General features: G+C 48.4%; 2 pseudogenes; one reads left to right on the top strand and one right to left on the bottom strand.

Moving 5' to 3' along the window:
• The window catches only part of LOC119315905, a 4,656-nt pseudogene extending 1,298 nt beyond the window's left edge, over nucleotides 1–3,358 (top strand).
• A 3,052-nt stretch (nucleotides 3,359–6,410) lies between these two features.
• On the bottom strand, nucleotides 6,411–8,027 carry LOC119315903 (annotated as a pseudogene).
• Between the last annotated feature and the right edge of the window lie 2 nt (nucleotides 8,028–8,029).

The following is an 8,029-nucleotide window of genomic DNA, read 5'->3' as shown; positions in this document are numbered from 1 at the left end:
CATACCAAACCACGTCTCGACATGGCCGCCACCACGCCCGCGCTTCCGCCGTAGTTTTGGTCGTCGATCGGAGGAGGTTTGGCCGTGGCCGTCCTTGCCGGTGGCAGAGCCGAACACGACTGCCGGCGACGTACCACGGCGGCCGAGGCAGATTCCGACGAGAGCTCCAGAGCGGCCTGTAGCCGGCCGGCAACCACCCTGCTGCGTCGAGGTGATCATCGCGGCCTCTTCGCCACCACGACCGCAAGGTGTTCGACTTTTTGCCAACAAAGATATGGACAGTGGAGACGAGTTTTTCTTCCATCACTTCCTTTGTTCATCGGACGATTCGTCGTTGGATGATGACGATCTTGTGGTGGCTGCACTGGTCGTTCACGACCATATTCAACGGCAGCTTCCTCGGTACAGGGGGTCAGTCCCTGGCCGTGCTCCCAACCTGAACCGCAACAGGGAGAGAGGCCACGCCCTGCTCTATGCAGATTACTTTGCCAACACCCCGCTCTTCAGGCCGGATAAATTTCGTCGCCGTTTTCGTATGGCAAGGCATGTGTTCAATCGTATCCGAGAGGGAGTGGTTGCTCATGACCCATACTTCGAGTGCAAGACGGATGCCCTTGGCAAGCTTGGATTCTCCTCCTATCAGAATGCACCGCGGCCATCCGCATGCTTGCATATGGAATTCCAGGCGATCTGGTGGTTGAGTATGTGCGTATGAGTGAGACAACATGTCTGATGTCAATGTACAAGTTTTGCCAGGCTGTGATCGAGGTCTTTGGGCCAGAGTACTTGAGGCAGCCAACTGCCGCTGATACAGATAGATTGTTGGCGACCAACGCAGCTAGAGGATTTCCAGGTATGCTTGGCAGCATAGATTGTATGCACTGGGAGTGGAAGAACTGTTCATTTGCTTGGCAGAGCCAGTACAAGGGGCATGTTAACGGGTGCACTGTCATATTAGAAGCGGTGGCATCACAAGATCTTTGGATATGGCATTCTTTCTTCGGCATGGCAGGTTCTCACAATGATATCAACGTGCTGCAGCGTTCTCCAGTCTTCGCGAGGCTTGCAGAAGGCCACTCCCCACCTGTCAACTTTGAGATCAACGGCCACCATTACAACAAGGGATACTATCTAGCAGATGGTATATATCCTCAGTGGTCAACTTTTGTGAAGACAATCTCGAAACCCCAAGGTGAGAAGAGAAAGAGATTTGTCCAAATGTAAGAGAGTGTTAGAAAGGATGTGGAACGTGCTTTTGGTGTGCTTCAATCCCGGTGGGGTATCGTTCGAAACCCTGCACTGTCATGGGATGAAGGGAAGCTTTGAAAGGTGATGACTGCTTGTGTGATCATGCACAACATGATCGTCGAGGACGAGCGGGATGAGAGTATCTTCGACCAAGGATTTGATTACCAAGGTGAAAATATTGAGCCCCTACACCAAGACCCGGCCACATTTGAACAGTTTGCCCAATTCCACCGTGAGATGCGTGATTGGCACACTCATGTGAATCTTCAAAATGACTTGGTTGAGCACGTGTGGGATCACATTGGCAACCAATAGATGTATTTCTCCATTTTATGTCCAGTCAAGACAATTTCGATTTGATTGTAAAACTATTTTATTAAAGACAATTTCAATTGGGTTGTAAAACTATTTTAATTTTCAGACAACTATTTGGGTTCGAAAATAGTTTTAATGCAAATTTGGGCATTTCTTGGCCCTAACGGACAGGATGGGGCAAAAGGATGCAGCCGCGTGCTGGGCGCACGACCACCGCATCCCAGGACAGGCCCAGACACGACCCCAAATCCCTACCCAAAGGGACAAAAACAGGACAAAACGGACGTCCATTTGGGATCGCGCGGTGGAGTTGGCCTTATCCTAACTCTATGCGCGCGCAACCTGCACCACACATCCAGCCCTACTGTCAAATCAATATGGCCCACATGTGTCAGCCATGCATGCGCCAGTGTGTATAGTTCAGCCGCATTTCAATTGATTCGACCTAACGTGGTACCAACAAGGTTAATCAACATATTTTAACTAATTGTGGTTTATTATTTACTAAAAAATAATGTAATTCTTCTCAGAAAAAACTAATAAAGTTAATTACTGGATTATACCAAAGGAATTTTTAGATGGCTGTGGCGAACTCTACTAGAATTTAACACTGTATGATTGGAGCCGCGGCCGGCAAAGTCTCCATGCTTGTTCAGATACACAAATGACAAATTGACAACTTTCTTTTTGCTAGTAAGGATCTTGGCAGTAATGTTATCTTGTGATTTGTATTAAAATGTTAATCTTGTCCAATACTAACCTACTCCCTCCGTTCCTAAATATAAGATTGATGAACTGAAAGAACGGACAAATTATTACCTTACCCAACAGCTTATCCAGGTAAGCGGTCATTGGTCAAGCCATTGAGCTCATTACTTGGGATAGAATTTTATCATGGCATTGACACAACAGTACTAAATGATGACAAAGTGCAGAAATATGATCTTGATCCAGCTGCAAAAGCTGCTGCAGCTTCGGTTTTGGCATCCAAGCTGGGGGCAGATTCTGGCTTAAGAGTACATCTTGGGGAAGAACCAAATTCTGATGCAGCAGTGGTTATGAGCAACAATGCTGAGATATTGCCATCAGATGGGCTGAGAAACAGGAAGCAACCCAATGCAAGAGGCAGCAGGACTGCTAGCACTACAGCTGCTCATACTTCGGCGCAAGGTGCTGAATCTAGCCCAGCTCTTAATGCTGGCCTGGAAAACGTACAGCCTACAAGGGTTGTAGAACAGGAAGCAACCCAATGCAAGAGGCAGCAGGACTGCTAGCACTACAGCTGCTCATACTTCGGCGCAAGGTGCTGAATCTAGCCCAGCTCTTAATGCTGGCCTGGAAAACGTACAGCCTACAAGGGTTGTAGAACATTATCAAGGCTCTGGGGCAAAAGTGATGGTGGATGGATTGCAAAAATCGCTGCCTTACTTGTTGGGGAGGACCATCACAGTCGTACGCTTTGATCTGTGCCAATTGCCATATGCATAATGGTATGTACGAGAAACAAAAGTTTTTGACCTTTTTAGCCATGCCCTCTCTCTAGATAGTGTAAAAAAGGTCTTACATTTTGAGGCAGAGGGAGTATTTCCTTAGAAAGAATGGACGCGTGACACGACACCTACCCAACTTACTAATCTGCAGGCTTGGCCCGGAAGGAAGATTACCCACGCATTACATACTATTGCCCCTCCCACATTGTCATGCTCTAACCTCATCAAAGAACTCGATGGGGCAATACTCAGGCTCCAACTCGGGCCCATCGACCCCAGTTGCTCCTGCTGATGTGATGTTATGATGATGATCCACAGCAAAATTGGAAGCCCAGAGAAAGTTGGGAGTACGTTTTTCCATAAGCCCCGTCCGGGAGGGAGGAAGGGAGGAACCGAAGGAGGTCGAGATTCCGAATTTTCCTTCTACCTGGTCTACACGCATTGCCAGCCATGGTAAACGTATTCGCTTCCGATGACCTGGAGGCGATCCTTATGTACACACTTTTGCACCGATGCGTGCCACAGTTTTAATTAATTGTTATTCCACCTACGAGCTTCACGTCTGTGTTTGTGAACCTACCGGAAAGGTTTGCCCTTCGAATTTGGAACGAGATTGGGGGTTTGGAGTTGCTACTACTATTGTTTGAACCACTTGCGGGCGCAATAAATGCACACACAACATCGCATGATTGGTGTCCTTTTGTTCTTAATTTTTTTTAAAACAAGGCAAAAGATTTGCCATTTCATTGATTAAGAAGGAAGTTGCAGACAAAACCGCAAAGCGGCTAAGATAAACACTAAGAGGTCTACTCTCGCGGCATTACAATATTTGTTCTTAAAATGCTTTCGCCTTAGGGCATGTACATCAGTTCCGATACATGTTGTCTGTAGCGATCCTCCAAGTCATCTATAGACAGGCTTACAAACACTTTGTACATTTTTCAGGCTATCTATAGGACCAAAAAATTAGGAGAGTTCGTGTAGCAGGGATACGGCAGTTTGATAGGGAAGCGTCAACTTAAAAGACGGCTGAGCGTACAATGGGAAAATGTCTGTCGGTAAGTAGCGATATATCAGGGAAATCGACCGTCCGTTAAATTCTAGACACCCTCGTTCTCTCTCCACGTTCTCTTGCCTCCACGTAGAAAAATATCCCATGTGACATCCATTACAGACTGCTGACTAGACAACGCTGTACATGCCCTTAGTGCTTTCGCATGAAACACTCATCCAACTCCTTACAGCTGACTTATGAGCCACTACTTACTAAGTATAAAAAAACTCTTCGAGAATAATTAATAAAATGGCCGTATGCATCTTCCAGATGCAGAGGCCGGGGGTCATCCTCCTTTTCTAAAAAAAAATACAAAAAAGCTATCCCCATGTATAATTTTCTGTCAAAGTTTACCCCAAAATGTTGCATTGCGTCAAGTTTTCGACCACTGAACATGCCTGAACTGGCTACACCCACTGGTTATGTCGGCGTGTCCAGCAGCTGAAATTACGGCCATGTATTTTTGTACTAGTATTTGCAAAAAAAATGCTTCACAGTTGGAATATTGGTACAAAAATGCCCCCTAGTTGGACACGCATCGTGTACACGTACATCCATACTGTACAAATACGGGCCAAGGCATCAGTTGGTATGTGTTGGCCTCACTTTTGTTTTTCTTGCGGCTGCCTCTGACAAGAACGGCACCAAAGCAGGTTTTCGTGAGTGTGTGGATGAGTGCCAAATTGCAGATTCCAAATGACTTGATTTTTCTACCCAAAAAAAATATATAACATCATTATGTTTGAGTTGGAATTAATCAGATTCACATTTAGTCAAACCGACGGAAAAAAGAAAAATCCAACAGAAAGGAAACACTAGGGCCACCCAGGTCCAGAGATCCACAATTCTAGTGGGTCCAGGGTGCTGGTTGTGCCGACTGGTGGGACCCAAGAAAAGCGGAAAAGAACCTCGGTGCGGTTGAATTGGCTGAACTCGTGCTCGCTCGACACACGTTGGTACTAGGCTGACCGCCTATAAATATCTCCGCCCAGCCTCGAGTTCTGTTTGCAAGTACATTCCTTCACACATCACCAGCATATCAATGGAGGAAGGGTGGCTGGGCACCGTGGCCCTCTGCTACTTGCTCGGCGGCATGATCAGCACAGCTGCTCCCATGCTTGCTGTGAGCATCGTGGCAGGGGTCATCCCGGGGCAGATGACCGCCGCGGGCATGTACGCCGCTGTGGTCACCACGACCAACGCGATCGCCACGGAGCTCGTCACCGCGTACGCTGCCAAGAAGGTGGCGGGGGCGAACGAGGACAAGTTCGGCCCCGTCAAGAAGGCTGCGGCAGCAGCGGTGGCCAACATCCTCGGCTCGGCTGTGACCATCATGGCGGTCACCAGGTCGCCATCACCGGCATCGTCGTCGTCCTCTTCATCCCCCTGGGCTACACCGCTGCGAAGCTCAATGGACGGGCTGCGGCTGCCGGAGCTCTCCGCGTGCTGTGCGTCGGCATGATCGCCCTGTGCATCGACTACCTGGCTATCCGCTTTTACCCCCGCATCCTCGAAAAGCAGTGATCCCATCTCCAGCAGGTAGTCACCGTTCTTCTGGTCTGCACACGGCAGATCATGAAATAATAAGAGTTTACTAGCGCATGTTTGCCTGTGTGTGCGTCGATGATAATAAGTCGTGTGGTCGTTGGTTCAGTTTGCAAGCGACTTGATGTATGTATATCTTTGAGCAGCAATGTGGTGGTTGGTTCAGTTAGAGAGCGACTTGATGTATATACTATATCTTTGAGCAGCAATACAGGTCACAGCTTCAGAAAAACAGCCCCACCCTGCTTCTCTACTTCAGCTTATTTCTAGCAAATTGTTTTCAGTTCAACACCTGTTGTACTCGAATTTCACATTCTCGGCAAACCTTTTAAATTACAAGAAAAACAAAGTCTAACCGACATCAATTTTGTTATTATGGAAAATAAATGCTGACTACCCAAACTACCAAGTTACTACCATTTCACTGTTCTTCTAATTATGCAAAGCCATCGCAAGACAAGAGTTACGTGGAAAATGTGCATGACAATATTTCTTGGGCTCTTTGATCACGAGGTATTTACAGCCGCATGATTTGGCAAACATGGCAGCTGCAGATTCCTGAAATAACTTACTACACACAACTCCAAAACATCAGACCATCTGCAATGCAGTTTTCTTATTACCACAGGTAGTTCATGGAAGCAAAGCAGGAACCAAACTCTTCTTACTCCGTGATATGACAAGACAAAGTACCAGCGCCAACACTGACACTGTTAATGGTGAAGTGACCACTTCACTCACTTGCAGTGGTGCTGGTCTCACTGCACACGCTCCCTGCTAATAATAATTCAGACATCCATGTAGTATTGATACAAAGTAAACCTGGATACACAAAACCATAATAATAATAAAATGGCAATGCCCAATGATTTTAGTTAAGACAAGCATCACCAGAACAATATCTCCTAAAATCGCGCACACTGCTGAGAGTGACAGCCGACTCTTAATTCCAAAGTGACATAATCCTATAACTTATTCACGTTAGCATCCCAAGAGCCCTTATCGAAAACAGCAACACCTTAGTGTTTACCTCTCCCCAAAGCAGCATTAACAATTCTTCAATGTTGAGAATGAGCTCAATTCAAACATTCTAACCAAACTGAAACAAAGTACTCTTCAATTAAGCAGGACCCCTCGGCACTTCCTCATCAGTGGATGTCTCAGGTGAAGGCGTTTCATCACCATCATATTCTTCTGACACACCCGTTTCCTCAGCAGCAGAATCTTTGAGTTCAAGTGCCTCGGTGGTAGCAGGTTCAGACTCAGAGACTGGTTCTTCAGCTGTACATTCTGCGTGAGGGGTTGTATCTCCGCTATCCGAGCAGAACCCAAGCTCCTTTTCCAGCTTCTTCCACCCAGACAGCATAGTGTCAGGGAACTTCTTCGTCACCACGTAAATAACCTCCTTCGCCTCCCTTTGCCAATCCTTCAACAAATCCTTTCATTGTCTTAAAGTCTGGCACCTTGTGCTAGCTCATGCTTTCCCTGAAAATCTTCATGGCAGTATCAAAATCGCCATGAGCATACAGCGCTGCAAGCATGTGCTTATATGTGGCTGCATTCGCTGAGCACCCTTTGTCACCTAGCGAACGGTACAGCGCCTTGGCATCCTCCATCTTTCCATCTTTGCAATAGGCAGTCATGAGGAAATTGTAGGTGATGGTGTCTGGCTTTACTCCATCGGCCTCCATTTCCACCATCACCTGGAGAACACCTTCCGGCTTGCCATTGAGTCCGTGGTGCATGGCCTTCACATTATATGTTGCATGGTCTGGCTTGCATCCGCTTTCCAGCATCTGCTTCCACAAAGTCTGGGCCTCCTCTACCTTCTTCTGCTTATACATGGAATCAATCATTGTGGTGTAGATGGTGGTGGTCGGCGAGATACCTTCCTCACGCATCCGGGCTATCACTTCGTGAGCCTTGGCGTCATGGCGGACCATACAGTGAGCCTTCACCAGTATGGCGTAGGAGGTGGCGTTGGGGGTGATGGAGAACTCCTTGACCGGGACGCGGCGGTGGCGGCAGCACCGGACGAAGGCCGATAGGAGGGCGTTGAAGGGCATCGGGGAGATGGGGGACGGGAGGGACGGCGCGGCGGAGCGGAAGGCTTCGAGGGCCTTCTCGGGGAGGCCGGCGGAGGCGTATGAGCAGAGGATGGCCGAGAGATGCGGCTCGGTTGGGAAAGCTGGGATGTGGGAGGAGAGGAGCGCCTCGGCATCAGCATGCCGTCCGGCGCGGGTGAGGCGGCGTGCGGCAAGGGAGAGCGCATGGCGCGTAGAGCCGGCGGAGAGGGAGGCAGTGTCGATGGCCTCGAGGAGGGAGACGGCGCGGTCGGCGTCGTACTCGCGGCGGAGGCGGGTCTTGGCGGCCGAGG

Source organism: Triticum dicoccoides, chromosome 6A (genome assembly GCF_002162155.2).
Source record: "Triticum dicoccoides isolate Atlit2015 ecotype Zavitan chromosome 6A, WEW_v2.0, whole genome shotgun sequence".
Classification (NCBI taxonomy): Eukaryota; Viridiplantae; Streptophyta; class Magnoliopsida; order Poales; family Poaceae; genus Triticum; species Triticum dicoccoides.
This window is presented reverse-complemented; position numbering and strand designations above follow the sequence as displayed.